General features: G+C 37.6%; 1 protein-coding gene across 1 annotated transcript in view; it reads left to right on the top strand.

Annotated features, from left to right (window-relative positions):
- The first annotated feature begins 4595 nt into the window (after window positions 1-4595).
- Window positions 4596-18566, top strand: part of pdm3 (POU-domain protein pdm3) — a 177733-nt gene continuing 163762 nt past the window's right edge. The window contains exon 1 of the mRNA XM_018516203.1: window positions 4596-4646. The gene's annotated coding sequence lies outside the window, so the exon portion shown is untranslated. The remainder of the gene's footprint in view (window positions 4647-18566) is intronic.

Genomic DNA, 18566 nt, shown 5'->3' with positions numbered 1-18566 from the left:
AATAGTTTTACAAATTTCTGTAGACATCGTCATATTAATAACCAAAGTAGCGTTTAGTATCAGAAAAAAAAATGTATAATAAAAGAAATAATTTGCCCGATCGCATCCTTATCAGAAAAATTAGATTCGATGGATAAATATTTGCGCAGCCGTAAGCGAAATATATTTGAAACGACCGATGAGATTTGTTGCGGGAATTACAATTTTTTTTGCGAAAATAAAAGTTTACATTTCCTGCAACTAAATTTTTAATCGAGCCGACTTTATATCAGGACAAATTTTTATTCGTGGCTACGTGCGATGGTGGGTTCTCTTTGAATCAAATATTTTATTGATTAATATCGAACGCGTCTCGCTGAGTTACCACTGAGAATAATCAAGATTCCAACATAGATACGATCGATCGTGTAATGTAACGTCTAATGCAATTACGAAATATCCTAAGAATAAGAATTTCATCGCAGATATGACGCTCATATTTAAGCCGCGTGCTGAAAAACTTAGAGACATGACTTAATAAATAAATCAATTCGATATACTCATCGTTACATATCTGATATTGCAATATTTGATATTTGTTACATACCGATATTTGCTACATATCGATATTTGCAAATGCGATTTGATTGAAAAACTCAGATGAATTTTGTCTTGAGGTATAGTTTTTTACAGTTCAACACGTTTGCGCGACAGTCGTCAACTACCGGTATTACTTGTTCCTATGATAATTAGTTGTATGAGTTATATGTAAGAAATAATGATACCTGGTTATATTGATATAACTATGTTCCGATAAGTAAATGAGGTAACACACATAAGGCTTTCCGCTACTTATAGGCTTGAGAGTTGAGTGTTATTGCGTCAATGATAATAATACGGTGCGCGAGGGGGCCTTGTCTACACTATCAAACATCCTCAGTCGGTCTCACCGTTAAGAAATATTTCATTACTACGAACTAAATATCGCTGCGTTGATAGAAAAGTAATACCAAGTAAAAAATTAGCATTTTTTAAATTAGCATTAAAAGAAAAAAATCAATCTTAACCCCCCCCCCTCCCCCCCCCTCTTACCGTACCATCTACAATTTGGTGCCATACCATCAAGGGTTACTTCAAATGTCTTCATTTTTTAACTCTTCAAAATAATTCAAAAAATCTCTAAAAATTCACCAACATACTTTCAACTTTCTAAAATAAATATCGACTCTTTATCTTGGAAAATAATAAAATGTAATATAATTTATAATTACCGAAAGACTTAAAGAAACTTGCACGAGCAGGAATCGTTCGGCCACTAGTTACCCATATTAGTACGGTAAGAGTTAATAAAAGAAAAAAATCAATCTTAAGGACTAATTAAGAAAAGATAACATTGATGTAGCTCATTTGCTTATACACTTACAAAAAAGATTTCCGGATCGAAAGATATTATTCTTCAACCTATCATAAAATAAAATCGATATAGGAATAATCACACATATATTTATGTATATATATTATTAACAAAAAAAACTATTTCACTTTTAAATGCCGAAAATCATTAAGTTTAGACTAAAATAATCTTGGACATCGATTTTATATCAAATACTATGGCATTAGCATCGTGCATTATAATATGAAGTATAAAGATTTATTCTAAATGTAAGAATATATAAATTTAAATTTATGTACGTTACTTTTGTCTCAAGATATTAAGTCAATTTTATTTATTTCGAGAGAGCATTTATTTCGGAAAGAACGGTTTTGCTGAAATATCTAAAAGTTTAACTCGATACAGATCTGAAAATAATTTTGTTGGCATATCAAAATAATTATGTAGGACGCTCGAGTACGATGTTGCAAAAAATTTGGACATTCTGGTAACTGTCTTGAGCGTCTCATATAATTATTTTGATGGTTTAATAAAATTATTTCCAGATCTGTATCTAGTTAAATTTTTTAATATTTCAGTAAAACTGTTCTTTCCGTGAGGAAAATTATTGATTTAATCTTAATATTGTATTTATTTTTACTGTATAAAGTTACGATAAGATTAAGTACGCCAAGAATAGTTTTTATTTCATTATCAGAAATCCTTTCTAAAAAGATATTGAAAAAAATCACATCTCAATAAAGTGCGATGAAACTTACACTGTATGAAGATTTTCAGTGTCTTAAAGAATATATTATAATTGAAAGGATAACATAAAAAAAAGTAAAGTTATAAAAATCATAATAGATGTGCACTATCCTAATTAAAATGTTATTCCAATTTAGAATTTTTTAAATCTATCATTTTTCTATCGAAGCAGCGATATATGTATGTCGAATAAACTATTCCTTATACTTCAAATTTTTAATAAGTAAAATAAATTTTACACATCGCTTGATATTTATTTTAGACAAACCTCATTATCATTTATAAAAATAACTCGTTCGAGAGCGTTTTGAAATAGAATTATTATTACTCGAATATCTTAATTGACAAGAAAACTGGTATTTCAAACTGATCGATGAAATAAGAATGTAGTTGGACAACAATTTAGTTGAACAAAATGTGAAAAACCGTAGATGCCAACGTTAGATGCACGAGTTTCCACGAAGCGCAAAACGCTCATTTATCGAAATTAATTTAGCAACAAAAGAAGCAGGAAGTATGCACATTTTGGCGCGCATACATTTATTCCATAATTCATTGAATATTTCGTGGTAACGAGACTGGCTGGCCGTTTGTGTTTACGGCCTTGGTGTTTGTTTTGGTAGCGGCACGTTACGTCGTACGCAAGGCCGCCGCGCCGGCCGCGCGCCGTGTTGTTATTCGCTCGGCTCGGCGAGACTCGAGTTCACAGGTTGCCGGATAAGCCGCTCTCTGCGTGTCGCCTCATTACCCAACGGAACGCGATCACGTCCGGTACCATATAGACATCGAATTCGATTCTTCCTTAATAACTAACGACCACAAACCCCGCGGAAATAGGTAACTCTTGCAACAGACGACTGTTGTCTGAATACTTTTGGTCTTTTATCGAAGGAAGCGTTCGCGCACGATTTCTTTAGACTCGTAGGTTTAGGTTAGGTTGAACTACAAATGAATACTGCAAGTGAAATTATTAAAATCATTTCACCGCAATATATGTATATATGGATTATACTAATTTTTGTAACAAAGTTTAGATTCGCATGTCTTTCATCGTATTTTGAACTTTTCGCTGGTTTAAAACGTAATTTGCTCATCGTTTTCGGGTTGAGAGCGTGAAGTAATACACGGATCGCGTGATTCAGGTAACGTAAAACAGATATCGAGCGTTTATTTGTAATACGTGTTTCTCATTGAATTTATGCATTTAAAATACATGACGCTTGCAATGCTAAATTTCGGTCATACATTTTCGTATGAATGCATCTTAATTTGCCTCATTAATATGATTAATATAGGATTTTATTAATATATGCATCGTAATATACCAATTAACGGTATTAGAACGTCAAAGTTATTTTCGAATTTATCGGTTGTAAACGGAAATGTCCCGTGAAATTGACTTCGAGAATCACCCCGTATCGCGATTGCGATACAATCGTAATTAAGGTCGCGTTTTAACATTTTTTAACTACGTAAGCTTGGTTTGTGTGATTTGTTGAAACCCGCAGTCGCGCGTGAGTTTCATATTTTGTTTTAATTCGCAGGTGTCGAGCGGAGAACTCCCTATTCGTGTTCCACGTTATTTTTTCGTCAATTAACCTGCCGAGAGTGCCGTGCAAAATGTCGTGCGATTATCCCATCTCGGTGATTATGTGCGATCCTAAGTAACTGTTCTTTCGCGAATGTAGTGTTGTACGAGTGCAACGAACGAATCTGAGAAGAGGAGGAGGAGGAGGAGACCTCGGAGGCATTGGGCGATGGCGGAGTAATCGTGTGGTAATTATATTATTTGCTACTTACAGAGTTGATCACTTACGATAATTTTATGTGCATTTATAAGTTGCACTTATATTAATTTTATTTTAAGTAACAATATTTTTCTAGACATTAATCCTCCCTCTGCAATCGTATTTTTACCCCTTCCCTCCTCTCTTCGTCTGCAATCTGAAGTTCCATCTAATTGTAAGCCTCTTTTTACAGTCCAAGATTTTTTATTGTTCTAGATTTTAAAAAAATGTGAAAAGAATTGTGGATTTCTGTTATATTACTAAGTACTTTTTGACTCAAATGTTAAAAAATACACACAATAATTGGGTCATTCGTGTCCTGCATATTTCTTTTCTTTGAAATATTAAAAGTATGTACTAAGTAATTAGTTATAACATTTATATACAATTTTTTAAAATACACAACCTCATATATGTATACTTTGTAAAGATATTTTTAAAGTATATGTAGGGATCAATTAATTATTTATATGTATATAAAAGTAATGAAAATTAATCTAGAGCATGAGCTAGCCATCGCGTGTAGTAAAAGACCGGAAAATCATCGTGTGTACTAAAGATTAAATTGCCCTCCTTTATTTGGAAGAAATTTGAGAGTAAAATTTTGCTTGTGCCAAAAAATTAAGATTGCAGACGAAGAGTTAATTATTCAGAACATTGCTTCAATTTACATATACTTTTGTTTTACAGTTCTACGTAGTTTCGACGTAGTCGCAACTCTGCCGCTGCGCGTCATATCGGTGTGTGTGTGAGTGATATAATATTTTTTATCTTATTAACTTTGACAGCTTCGAATTTTGTTTATTAAAAATGTGGATCCGAAAGAAAATGATATCAGACGTATAATATGTAAATGTATACAAGGTAAGAGATCAACTTAAAAATCATGCTGACAAATGCGGACATGTCATACTTAGCTTTTCGAGAGCCAGCAAATGGAAAAGGTCGTGCAAAGATAGTATCCGGGACGAGCGAAAAAATTCAGATACTCCCCGCGAGCTAAACCATGTGACACAAGCAAAAGTCATTTCGATGCGCTACCGTCTATTTATATTTCACAAATCGCTTTCAAAAAGAGCGCAATACTTTGGGATTAGCGTACCGCGCAAAAAAATGTCACAGAGAATCGTCTATGAGCCGCGGCAGCGAGTCAGGAAAAAAATTCGGAAATATTATTAAAAGCCGCTGGATCATCGCTCTGCGCACCCCCGGCGGATACTGTGGTCGTCAGGGTGCGAGGGGGATGGTCAGGCTAGGCCGTTGGTTATCTTCGGCGGACAGCCCGTATTCAAAATACGAGCCGGTCGTACGTGTTCGAGAAGAGAGAGGGTGGAAGAGAGACGAAGGGAGACGGGGGGGGGAGGGGGGACAACGGCACCCCTTAATGCTGTGGCATAAAGTATGTATTACGCGATATAAAGCCGTAGAGAAAGGGAGGAAATAAAGTGCGTCGCCGCTGGCGAAACTGGGTCTCCATATGAAACGCACGTTGGGATTTTTCGGTCACGTTTGCCTGATTGCAATCAGGCTACTCGTCGATCTTGCAAATAAAAGTTATATGGCGACTGTTTGTGCTGAATTACCGACACGTGTTTTGTACCCAAAGCATCCTACGCGGCATGCACGCTGCCGACAGCACGAAAAATTCGACGGTCCCAGCGCACCGCGAGCGCCGGGATCGTCTCGTCTCGTAAGTGAAACGTTCGAAGCGAATGGAAATATTGAGTATATATACGCGTTGTTTTACGAATACGCGTGTGTCCCGAGTGTATCGCATTGTTCGCGCAGGCGATGCTTGCTACACTAGATTAAAATCGAAGAGAGAGATAGAAAGAGAGAGAGAGAGAGAGATGTAATTAAAGCGTAACCCGTAAAATTTGTTTCGAGAAATAATAGTCTGTAAACTAAATTATTTTGGTTAAAATAAGAACGCGAATATAAGAGAGAGAGATTTGTATCATTGTATTAGATATACAATGATACAAAATTTAATATATTTGTATATAATATGATATCTTTAGAAATTTGCATGTTTATTAAATCCAAAGCTTTTAATATTTTATGTAAAACAATTTTATTAATGCCGATAATTATTAACGCCATTTCTAATATTAATAGAATTAACGTTTCTCTTCTCCCGTATATAATGCCTATATCAAATGGCTATAAATATTCTTTAGTGACAATTCAACGATGTTCATTATGCAGCTGAATCACGGGTAAACGTTCGCATCTGTAATCTAACAGACTCGTATACGTTCACCAATGTTGCGACCCGAAAGCAGATACAGAACTGGTTCTGACATCTTTGGTGGTTCATTACGGAGCGTATCGTGCAACGGACAAAAACCGGGCGGAGCGATGTAGTCCGCCGCTCGCGGCCGCATTATTATCATTAATTATATGCGCATTACAGACACGACTGTCGGTAACAGTGTTGCGGTTATTAGAGGAGGGAGCTAAGTGGCCGCGTGCTCGAAACAAACGCTCGGGAGTCCACAGTGTGCTTGATGCGCTTACGGAAAACGAGGGAGAGAGAGAGAGAGAGAGAGAGAGAGAGACGGGGAAAATAAAAGAAGGGGGGAAAATCAGAATGGCGAAAACTCGCACGAGTAACCCCTGCTCGACGCGGAGTTTTTTTTGAAGGTCCGTACCTACGGTACGGCGAGGCTGGGTTTAATGTAATGCTATAAAACCGGCATAATTTAGTAATGAACGGCCACTTTGCACAAATGGCTTCGTGCATCATGGCCAAACCAAAGAAGTCCCTTTGGCCGAGTGAGCGCGTGATAGGATAATAGTAATGTGCTTAATGGTAAATGGAGGCATTCAAGAGGCCGAGATTCAGATGGCACTCATAATGGTCGCTCGGACTGGCGTATCACCCCTAATAAGTACAAGTGGCACAAAATAGCTGTAATCACTTGACATCGTGGATCGTAAGATCATCCTGCTCCCCACCGTCAAGACATCGAGCTCGATGCTATCGTGACATCTTAGTATTGCCTATCTACCTACCTCGAGTCGGACTCACGTCGCGATAAAGCGCCACGCCCGTCGTTCTCGTTTAAGGAATATAAAGCAATAATGACTAGAGTTTGCAAAGAACGATATACACTGATGTGAACTAGGCTATTATAAAAGAGTTTGAATCCCTTTTAATGTTTGCTAAACTTTTTGATTAAAACAGATATAAAGTTTTAATATATACGATAAGTCATTTGTGTTCTGTGCACATTTCTCGTCTTTGAAGTACAATAAGAGCATGTAGCTAAATAATAACCTGTTTTTCCTTTTTTTCAAATGTACAATCTTACAAAATACTTTTAAAAGATGTTAAGATATATATAAGAATTACTTAATAATTTTTGTATACTTGAAAAAGTGAGAAAATTGACCCAGATACGGACGATCTATCATGTAGTAAGAAAAAGAATCGAAAAATCATCGTGAGTACTAAGTTGGGATAAAAATTAATGTGTTCGCATATTACGAAACTTTTGAAACCGCAATATCTATTTAAAATTAAATATAACAAACAGATAAGGAAAAACAAGGGCTAATGTGAGTATAACACAGTTAACGAGATTTAAAACAAATAATACTTTTTTAAAACTTATATACTTTTTAAATTCAGGAAGCAAATGAGAGAGAGAGAGAGAGAAAGAGAGAGACATCGTACGTTTCGACTCACTTTGGAGTCATCCTCGGCGATCAGACAATCTATAAATGACTTATTTTCAGTGATATGATTACTGAAAATGTAAAATTCAGTTATGATCTGATCGATCGTTGAGGATAATTTCAAATTAAGTCGAATATCATTTGTACGATGTCATTTGTTTCTCAGATTAAAGAAATATAAGTTATTACATTATTTTTTGTACACCGTTGACTGCGTTGTACTCTTAATAGTCCTTGTTTTTCCTTATAATTTTAATATAAAAGTCCGTATTAAATATGCAGTTTGAAATTGGAAACAGAGTTAAGGAATATATTTGGTCCAAGTTTCCTCAAAAAAGGAGAGCAGAGCGCATGGAGAAGACGATAAGGTATCGCAAGGAATGTCGAAACCGGTTGAGATCTTCGGGAAGAGGCTTTACTCGGGATTGAAAATGCCGACGTGCGCAAGGTCACGTTAATGGACCATACGCGAATCACGGACTAATAATAACCTGAACCATGTCGCACTATCGGCGGTAATTCAAAGCAAATTTAACGGGGAGCGTATCGCAATTGCGGACAAACCGTATATACAGTGGGAAACATAACTCACCGTTGGTTTGTTTGCATTATCTGCCGCGCTCAAATACCCATATTTATCTCGTCTCTCGTGACACCCTGATGGGAGATCGTTATTTTATTGACACCTCGCGCCGAGCGAATATTAAATAACCGGTGGGCTTGGCGGGCGAGGTGTGCGTCGGTTTGTCCGTCAAAAACTGTCCGATCCGATTTAATCAAGAAGCTCGCGAAACCACTTGAAAATTCGTAGCGTCTAATCGCTCGGTGAACGCAAACGCGAATGAGACAGGACAAAACTTGTGCCGTGTCCAAGTCCTACGATTTTTCTGATCAAACTGTATCAACGTGCGCGGTGAATTATCGGGAAAACAACCGGCATAATATCGGCGGCATTAATTCCGATAATGGCGACGGCGGGTAATTATTAATTTATACGATGCCTAGGAAAACGATTCGTGACGCCGGAGCATTTGTCACGGAGCTTAAAGTCCCTCTAAATATGTCCGCGTTACATTCGGGTACATCCCCCTCCCCCCTCCTCCCCTCCCTCGTCAGGCAACAACTTCTCCTCCTCCTCCTCCTCCTCGTTTCCTCATTGCGTAAAGGGCCTATTTGTTGCTCGTGATCGATGAAACGATTTCAATTAACAAAATGCGCTACGTCGATGGTCACGGTCTCTCATTTCGGGGCGGTGGAAGCGGGCGCGCCGGGACGCTTTCGGAATTCGCCGAAAAATATGCTCGCACTCAAGGCTAATGGACCGGATGAATGAGGTCGTTTTGTCGGGCCGCGGAAATCGCATGTAGAAAAATATCAGCGCCAAAAGTGTAGCGGCGCATCAATTCAAGCGCCACTTTGTCCCGCGTTTGCGTTTTCTCATCTCGCGGCTGAGAGTTAATTAAAAGGCCGATGTGGGGCCTTTGAAGTCGAACTCTATACGAAGCGTTTGCATTCTTATGGTTTTCAATTCGATTGGTCAGTACGTTTGCTAATATGATTTCAGACCGAATTCAGATTTCAGTTTCGTCCAAATTTTTGCAGTTTATGTGAGGTAATTTTCATATACACCTAATTACTCACAAGGGAAAAAAGTGGACGCGTTCGAAATATAATTTGTTGCAAGAGATAATTCTTTGTTTTCATATTAAGAATTTCAAATCTTAACTTTAGACACCTCTCAGGTTTTTAAAATAAATAGTAAATATAAAAATTTTGATGATCAGATCGATTAACCATTTGGCAGGATAATATAGATTTCAGAGAAAAGAGAGATGAAAAAGTCAAGTATTAATTTCGAGACCAATCGACTTTTATCCGATGCACAGGCGGTATAAATACAATTCTATTTAATACGAACCTGAGTACAATGTTGCTGTCTGTTGCATGGTTAAGATGATAATGAAAGCGCATTAATTCGAATTGTATTTATATCACCTATGTCATCGAACAAAGCGGAAAAAGTCATTTAATTCCAAAACGTCGTAATACTTAATTCTTTTCCTCCTTTTCCAGAAATCTATCATCCGAGGAGATTATCAATTAATGTAATCGTGGGAGAGAATCCTCGAAATCATATAAAATCCTTACGTATAATCCGATAATTACATATACAACCACGAAATGATTATGTAATTAGGTAAAATCGTTTATTTTACCAAATGACTTTACATGTAGCGAAGAAAATTATTTGTAATCATATGAAATTGTGCGAAATCAAACGAAATTATGTAATCTGTGGACAATATTTCAGCTAGTGGTTGCCCCCTCGCTATCATCTTATTAAGTGATTAGTCGATCAATGATATTAAGATTTTTATATTTGTTGTTAATTTTTGAAAAAAAAAACTAATGGTTATTTGACGTTAGAGTTTGGAAGTTTCAATATAAGCGAACTATTTTTTGCAATAAATTGCATTTAAAAACACATACGCTTCTAATTCTCCCTTTGTCACTAAAACATTCATGATCATTCAGGAAAATATGTATCAGTAATTAGCTCGCTCTGCGAGATATAAGATTGGATGAGTTATCGCAGGAATATTCCTAAATTAAGGACCGTTTTTCAAGATATGTTACTGATGGATATGTTGATCTGTCAAATTAGACCTGATACGGGAGTACTTCGATAATATGCTTTGCCGATATATTTCACAATGTGGCGCAGCCAACCGACCGTGCCAGGCTTTCCCCCGGGGAGAAATATCGCGGATTATTATTTAGTCAGTTTATCGCGCAAATTAGTCATGCGAATAGGGATTCATTAGAGCAGTCGCTTAATTATCGGTGTTACAGACGACGCCGAAGTGAGAAATACATGGCGCAGTTACGCGAGCACCATGCAAGCTTAAATTCCATTCTGATTGTTTCGCGAGTGTTATCAGTGTCGATATCCGTCGTTTTGTTCGCTAAACGAATTAATTAGCTTTCGTGTCGTATCTGAGATATGAACAAGCACGTCGATTTGCACAATTTGCCAATTTGGGAGATGTCTTAAGACATTCAAGAAAAAAGTACACGTACCGCTATGTATTAACGTCACTATCGAGCGTACTATCAACAGCATGTCCTAAATAATTAATATCTACGCGAAGAGATCTTAATTCGCAAGCGGATTAATCTATTTCATTCGGCTAATCAAGAAAAGTGGGCACATCCCGACGCGGTGATTCGCTAATGATTCACGTCCAGAACCCGGAAGATTCCGACAAAGTTTTTTTTATCTCGGGGTCGACGGTGAATCCTCGCGGTTCCGCATTAGCTCGAATCGAGATAGTTTCATGCGCGCGCGAGATAGCGCGATCTCATTTGCATGGAAAAGGCGAATAGAAACTTTTTTCCCTTGGACTTCAACTTTAATTCTTAATGAAAATGAGCCCCTCGCGAAGTCGCTGTGCTAGCGATGAGACGAGAGTGAGGAGCATGACTGGTCGGCGAGAAATTCGCCGGGGGCGTTGGGGATACACGACGGAGGGACGGAGGAGACTAGGAATTCGGGCGGCAGGGGATGCAGGCGGTGAACAATGAACGCGAGAGAGCTGTTCCTTCAGCGCCTTTGGCCACGCGCTCCCTAACTATGTACTTAACATCGTAGTTTTGAAATTGTCGTTACCTTTTACGATACCGCTCTGACATACGCTTTTGACACTCTCGATGATTAAATATACAATTATCGTAATTGACATATCGTCAGTTTTTACATCATGCACAGTGATTCGAATAACAAATAACTGAAATAACTAATTAGTCATGGTTATTAAAATTAACGATCAGTCCATTACGTTTGAATTTAATCGCGATTTAAGTAAAAGACACAAAGTATTTTTGCGGGGAAATCATGGTTTGCTTGTTATAAACTTTAAGATGCAGTTACGCAACGCAACAAAATTCTGAAAGACGCGTTGACACGGTATCGTTCGCGATCTTATTAGACGATGGACAAAATTTTAGCCGCTTGTAGAAATCGCGGCGTACATGTATAATACTCATTAAGTATATGTTAGCCTTTATCTCTTGTGAGGGTTCTCAGAACCTTACCACAGGCATCAGCTTTGCTGAGGCACGAGCGGTGCTCTCTTTCGAATACAATATTTGTTGAGTAGGCAGTCGCTCGACTGCCAGGTCGCGGACAATAGTAATCGACTTCGTCGGCAGGCGTTAGCGACGAAATAAAAAAAGTCGCGATCGAGAATGTGAACGACGAGCAAATAACTCATCGAGGAAATCTTATCAAAACAAAAATACCGAGTAAATTCCACGCGATTGCGGAACGTGAAATATTCAAATCTCTAAAATTTGATCAACCGGGTCGAGTCACTCCGAACTTCCCTGGAGGCCGCGCTAAATCCGTCCGCTAAATCCATCCGCGCGATGCATTTCACGAGCAAAGTAAGCACCATGAAAAAAAAAATCTTGGCCAAGAAAATCCCTTCTGCTACCCTCTTCCGACCCCGCCGTACCCCACCCGCCGGTCGCTCCTCCTGAGTTAACAATGGGGCGAGGCTCACGTGCGCGAGGAATCAAGTGTTCTCGCACACCAGCGCAGTCCACTAGACCGAGGGGCGCATGCATAATACAATGACCCTGCTAAGTACTATTTTAAAACAATGCTGAAATTGCTTTAGGGGATAAAAATGAACGAGGTAGCTAGGTGTATTTTTCTCCCCTCCGTCACCCCGCCTCTTTGACGAGGGTGCACGGTGCACGTACATGTGGCCATACACGGTGTAGTAACCACCACCATCCCCTCGCGCGTACCCTTCGCGCCGCGGTGGCCGCACATAGGCACAGCCACGTACAAAGCTCTAAGCCTTTGAGTCGCAGTCTCACCGGCGCACAATAAGGCGCTCCATTTTTTTGTTTTTGCATCCACTTTAAGAGCGCGGCGCACGGGAGGAAGAAAGAATGCGACGAGCTGTCGTTTTTTGCGAATGACATTGTCGCTGGTATCTCGTTCGATATCTCGCGTCACTACCTTTCTTGAGCTTTCGAAGCTCTTTATGTGAAACGTTGAACTTTCGACTTGTCAACAAATATTATCCGAGCTAATATAAAGGAAATATTATTTTATCTTAAAATTGTACCAAGAGAGATATCTACTAGAAGACTAGGTCATTCAAAAATTAATCATCAATAGATTATTCAAAATATAAGAATTTATAGTATAAATGATATAATGTGGTTAGCTTGGAAGAGGTAAGTAATGCCATGTAAGATTCAACGTTGCTTAAATATTATTTGGCTTTTAAACGCCGTGTACACTGAGAGAAATGTTTGGTACGTATAATCATTTATTTTGTTGATACGTAACTAAAAAAAACTGTCTTACTTTTTTATTAAAAATTTGTGTTGTTCTAATCAAATTTGTTATTTAAGTTACAATAACTAAATTTTGATTAGAACAACACAATTTTTTAATGAAAAAATAAGGAAGTTTTTGTTAGTCAACACATATCAACAAAATAAAAATAATGGTTAAACCAAAACATTTCTCTCAGTGTAGAGCTAATCATAATTGTACTAGGGCAACTTAATCAGAGCATGGCTTATCGATCACGAAGGTATTTTGTCTGGAAATTAGGACCGACGGGTACATGCGCGAATAAGGTGCTGGGGGATGACGATTCTGCAATTCTTAGGCAGCCTCTCCTCGTTACTTTGACATTTTTAATTACGGGCTCTCGGTGTCGACGAGCTTCGTCTACGCTTTGTGTGCTGGCGAGTCTCGACGACTTGACCGGCATTGAAAAGCACGGTCGGAACGAACGAGTAGTGGAATTAACTTGAAATTAGTAATTGTTTAAAGCTATCTTGACGGCGTTTTACTTCTTTGAAGATTATGTCTTTTATGAACCGTTAATTATTTATTGTTGACCTATTACACAGCAGTACTGTATCGGGAAATCTAAAACGAATATCTGATAATTAAATATTTTCTTTATACTGTAAATATATTTTCTGACTTTCCTTTTGTATAAAATATGAAGCTTATGCTGTATAGAGACGGATTTTTTTTATATTATCTTTAACACTCTGATATCACTTTTGTAAGATTCTTTAATAATCGATTTATAGTTCTTTAAGGATAAAATTATCTGCCATTATAAATCTACCAGAATTTTAGAATTAAAGAAATAGAATACAAAATAGAAATCATGGCATAAAAAGACTAAACTAGTGACATATAAGATTCTCTTCTGGCAACGGTTATAAGAGTCATCATATAGTAAGGTAAAACGATTGAAATCGAGTAGCTAGATGAGTTTTGAATTGAAAGTTCGATCCGTGCGCGCGATAGCGGCATTTTTATTTTAAATGGAAGGAAAAGCAAGAGCCGTCGACTCTGGCGAACACGAACTCTATCCCGCACTCCCTTTCATCGTCTCTAATGTAATTTTTCAATGTCATTACCCGGGACGTTTGAGGGAAAGTGAAGGCTTTTAAGGTAAACTAAAATTTCGGTATATTTTCCATGAACGACGATGGAATCATGGTAAGCGAATTATCTTCGTTAGACGCCGCTTATTACTGGTCATTCGGTTAACCGTGTATACATTACACACGTTCGTATCCGACCGATAATATCTTAATTGCATAATAATTGCAGGATAACGTATTGTCGTATATATATTGTTATTACATATTTTAAGATATCGACAAGTAAGAAAAGTGTATTTTAAGCATTTTATAAATATATTCGCTTATTTATTTAACCTTTATAATACAGAAAAGCCACTAGAGTCGTTCTAAAATGCGGTATCATATTTTCAGGTAAGAGATACACAATAAAATAATGAATTATAATAAATCTTAATCAGGAAAAGCTTTTAAAGATTTTAAAAATAGATCCTCATCCTCTAAAAGTTAATAACCTAATTGCTCACTTTCATGATGATATAGCGGTCATAACGGAGAGAACACGATGAACGAAGATAATAAAAGGAAGGATTAAATTAGATAGATCTAAAATTCGAGAAACCATTGTATCACTGATGTCTAATCATTAATAAAGATATAGGGTTCTGTACCCGTCAACATTTGCCCCGAGAATCTGTTAATAAAGAGACCGGCGAATCCGCAGATTAGAAACACGATCGTATCCGAAATTAGCATCAGCCCGTAGGCATAATGTAGCTACCCGTCCTCGCGTGAAACCAATAATCGCGTGGCGCGAGGTCGGGTATAGATTAGAAGGGTGAGTCGGCATAGCTAATACGCGCGTTAATAAGAGCCCCTGTTCTACGCTCCGTACGCTGTATATAAGCGCCCGGCATGTAATTTCTAACCACATTTCCCCGTATTCGCTTCAAATGTACGTACACGTACGAAGGAAGCTGACTGGAAGTTACGAGCCCGTATACCGTGTGTCTTGATATACAAACGAAGCAACCTGCTGTGTTCCCACGAAACCTTCGTTAATCCAAGTAGTATTCGTACTTTCTATTCTAAGAATATATATCTTAAAGATACGTTTCTTCAACTATATCGCATTTCTATCGGACGACAATTGTTAATATAAAAATCTACTTAATAAAAATCTCTCTCTCTTTTTTACTTGTTCTCTTTTTCATGGATGAAAATTTCACCTTGAGATTATTCTCTATCTAATACTTTGATAATATTGATGTTTCTTTAAAACAATGATTTTACATGGAACTTTTGCCTGAAAATATGACACTGTTTCAGCGTTACTTTAGTGACTTTCTTTCACTAAACTGACTCTTTCATCTAGTCAGATGTTTAAAAAATGTTTAAAATACAAATAAAAAAAAATATTTTCTTATTTGACAATATCTTGAAGTGTGTAAGTAATGATACAGCATAGGATTTAACGAGCAGAAAGAGAAGAGAGAAAGAATTAAAGGGTTGCAGGTCAACATAGAATTTCCAAAGCCCAAAGAATATTCTGCATTACGACATGCGTCACGAGCGGCTGGGGGCTTTCCGGTCGGGTTCTGTGAAATGTTCCGGTCTTTAACCAGTACTGGTATCACCCGTTACAATTCGACTAGACGAGTACTTATACGGCCGCAGAACGCCACGGTAGCCAGGCACATTCGCAGGAGGTCGAGGGTGGCGGCTGCCCGTAGCCCGCAGCCTGTAGTCACGTAATTAGGTGATTAAAATTAGATCTCGCATCAGCCAGAAACTCAATTAGCAATTAAACGTGGCATTTTCTCTAATTACGATACGTTCTCACTAATTACCGTAGCTAACCTTCCCCGCATCGTCTCTCGCGAGTGTTCTCCACGGCTACCTCGTCGTCCCCATCCCCGCCATGTACTCTTCCTCACACCCTTTCTTTCTCTTCTTCCCTCCTCCTACGCTGAACCGTAGCACCGTCGAAGTATTCGGAGAAACGAACCGGATCAGGGTGCCACACATGTATCGACCTATCGAAAGTATCGATGCCAATTGTCTGCCTTCCGACCATCCCAGCTGACTATCAACGCACTCGTTTAACGAATTACGTCGATAGAAACGCATCTCCTCCGACTCTTTCGGATCTCCTAACTCGTGTAGTTGCGTGCCCCTTCTTTCTGCGTAATGATTGAAAAACAAGGATGAACATCTCAACCGGAGTATAAATCAAGAGATTATATTTTGGGAAAGTCTCGAGACGCTTGTATACAGATAAATGACAATGCTCGTGTAGTAGTGCATGCGACGAAGTTTACGAATTTATTTTCAAACTTGGCAACTGCCGAATTTCCATCAATAATTGATGCGCTCTGCGGGCGGGTTTCGGAGCGTGGAAAAAAAATATGGCCAAGCTTTTAGTATTCGTTAAATTACAGAAGGCTGTAGTATTTATGTATGGATAGAGAAGGGTTCAGTCGCGCGGGCGAGAGACATTTTTTTAGATTACTTATATTGAGTTATGCATTGCAACGCGAGAAAAATATTGCCAGTATACTAATACCAGTCAGTATAGATATGCAGAATTATTGCCAGTTCGTTATTATTAAGTTAATATGCAGGTTTTAGACTGCATTGCGAAATTTTAATGCTACGATATTTAGACAAATTCTCATGTTCGCAACTAAGTGAATAACCGGCTAATCTTGAATGAATAACTATAAAATCCTAATAAATCATTTTTCTTGTCGTGCAAACACAATTGTAATTTTTTTTTATTTTATACCAAAAATGCAATAACGCTTAATGTTACGACTTTGAAGCTCGCACTGAGAGAAAAAAATGGCTGCAAAAAAATTATCATAATTTAATTATAATTTTAATGATTTTCGGTGCCAACTGTATATTTTTTTGATATAGAACTGTAATTATTACTACACTGAGAAAAAAATATAGTTAATTTTAATAAATATTTAGTTCAATACTGTCAACTAAACATTTGCTTACAGTAAATAAATATTTGTTTAGTAAAAAAAATGATTGTTAAATCAAATTAACATTTCTTGTATCAAATAAATATATCTTTATATTTAATAAATATTTAGTTGGCAGTATTCAACTAAATATTTATTAAAATTGATTATATTTTTTTTTAGCGTACTAATATTATAGCAGTAATTCTATGAAAATGGGACTAACCATAATTATTGTACCATACAGTTATAGTCACAAATTTTTCTTTCAGAACGGACACTTTAGAGATTGTTTTATTCGATTTCTTTGACGAGTTTACGATCATTTCTCCTGATTGTAAAACTGGAGAAACTTTACAAAAAACGAACATGAATGTTGAGATTCCCGATAAGAGTCGACCGGATGAATGCAGTCATTAACATAATATCGTCAATGACCGGGTTGGTTTATGACTGGCTGCTACGAATAATAATTCTCGGAGCGGAATGTTTTATGAAACATCCCGAGGACGCGGAAGTGTTTTCCTCGAAAATCCTGATGTGTGGAAGTGTTTATTATTACTCGGTTGTAACGGAGATTCGATGCCGTGCGGTCACGGCTCCCAATTATTTTAATCACCGGTGGAGTTACCGTCGCATTCACCTGCCGCAATGAATAATCATATCGAATTACACACGAGCGGCCCTCAATCGTAGACGCGATTATTATAGCATAGCTACGTTACGTAATGCCGGCCGACTTAATTATTGAACGCATATCAGGCGCGACTATTGGGTTTAGTAATTTGCCACTTACACGGATTGTCGTATATGCATCGAGAAACGCGGACATACATATATGTGTTTGAGATTGTTATTTTGTCATTATTGAATAGTCAATGACAAACGCAAATCGGATTTGAGTTCACGTGTTGTTGTCAATATTATCTATGCATCACACGCGCATTACATTATTTATTAACGTTTTAACGATAAACTTTTTCGAAGCGCTGTTTCGTGAGTGACTTATTGTTAATATGTGAGGAGCCGAGGAAAAGTATTGCAATTTCAGCTGGGAAAATATTGTTCAAATGCGCGACGTATATCATACGGCAAATCGGAAGAATCAATTAACGAACGTTGATTCTCTCGAATAAATTGTATACAATTTATTAGCTGGGTATCTGCCTTTATTTTTATCAGGCCAATGCGAGCAGTCGTCAAAATAGTTTAATAATTAAAAATGCAACGTCAAAACGAGTTGCAGAATATCCGTAACAGCGTATCACGAACAATTGCAGGTGCAATTAAAAATTGTGGAGTCTGCTTCTGAATATACGGTGCAAACAAATGAGCGAATCAGGACGAATATTTCGAAGCGCGTAGGGATAAGCGTATCCCGCTAGTTAATAAATTACGGTAATAGGATGGGTCGTTAAAGAGATGAGAGAATTTCTTGGATGTAGCGCATTACGAAGAATACTAATGACGTCATCAATACTTACAAAGTTGGTACGATGAGGAGAACCCGAAAACATTGTACACGCTGACATGTGTAATTAAAGCAATATTTGGGCTTGCATAATTATAGTTCATTATCGGGGGGGG

This window comes from Trachymyrmex cornetzi, unplaced genomic scaffold, assembly GCF_001594075.2.
Source record: "Trachymyrmex cornetzi isolate Tcor2-1 unplaced genomic scaffold, Tcor1.1 scaffold61, whole genome shotgun sequence".
In the NCBI taxonomy this organism is placed as follows: domain Eukaryota; kingdom Metazoa; phylum Arthropoda; class Insecta; order Hymenoptera; family Formicidae; genus Trachymyrmex; species Trachymyrmex cornetzi.
Note: the sequence above shows the minus strand (reverse complement) of the source record. Positions and strands in the feature narration are given on the sequence as shown.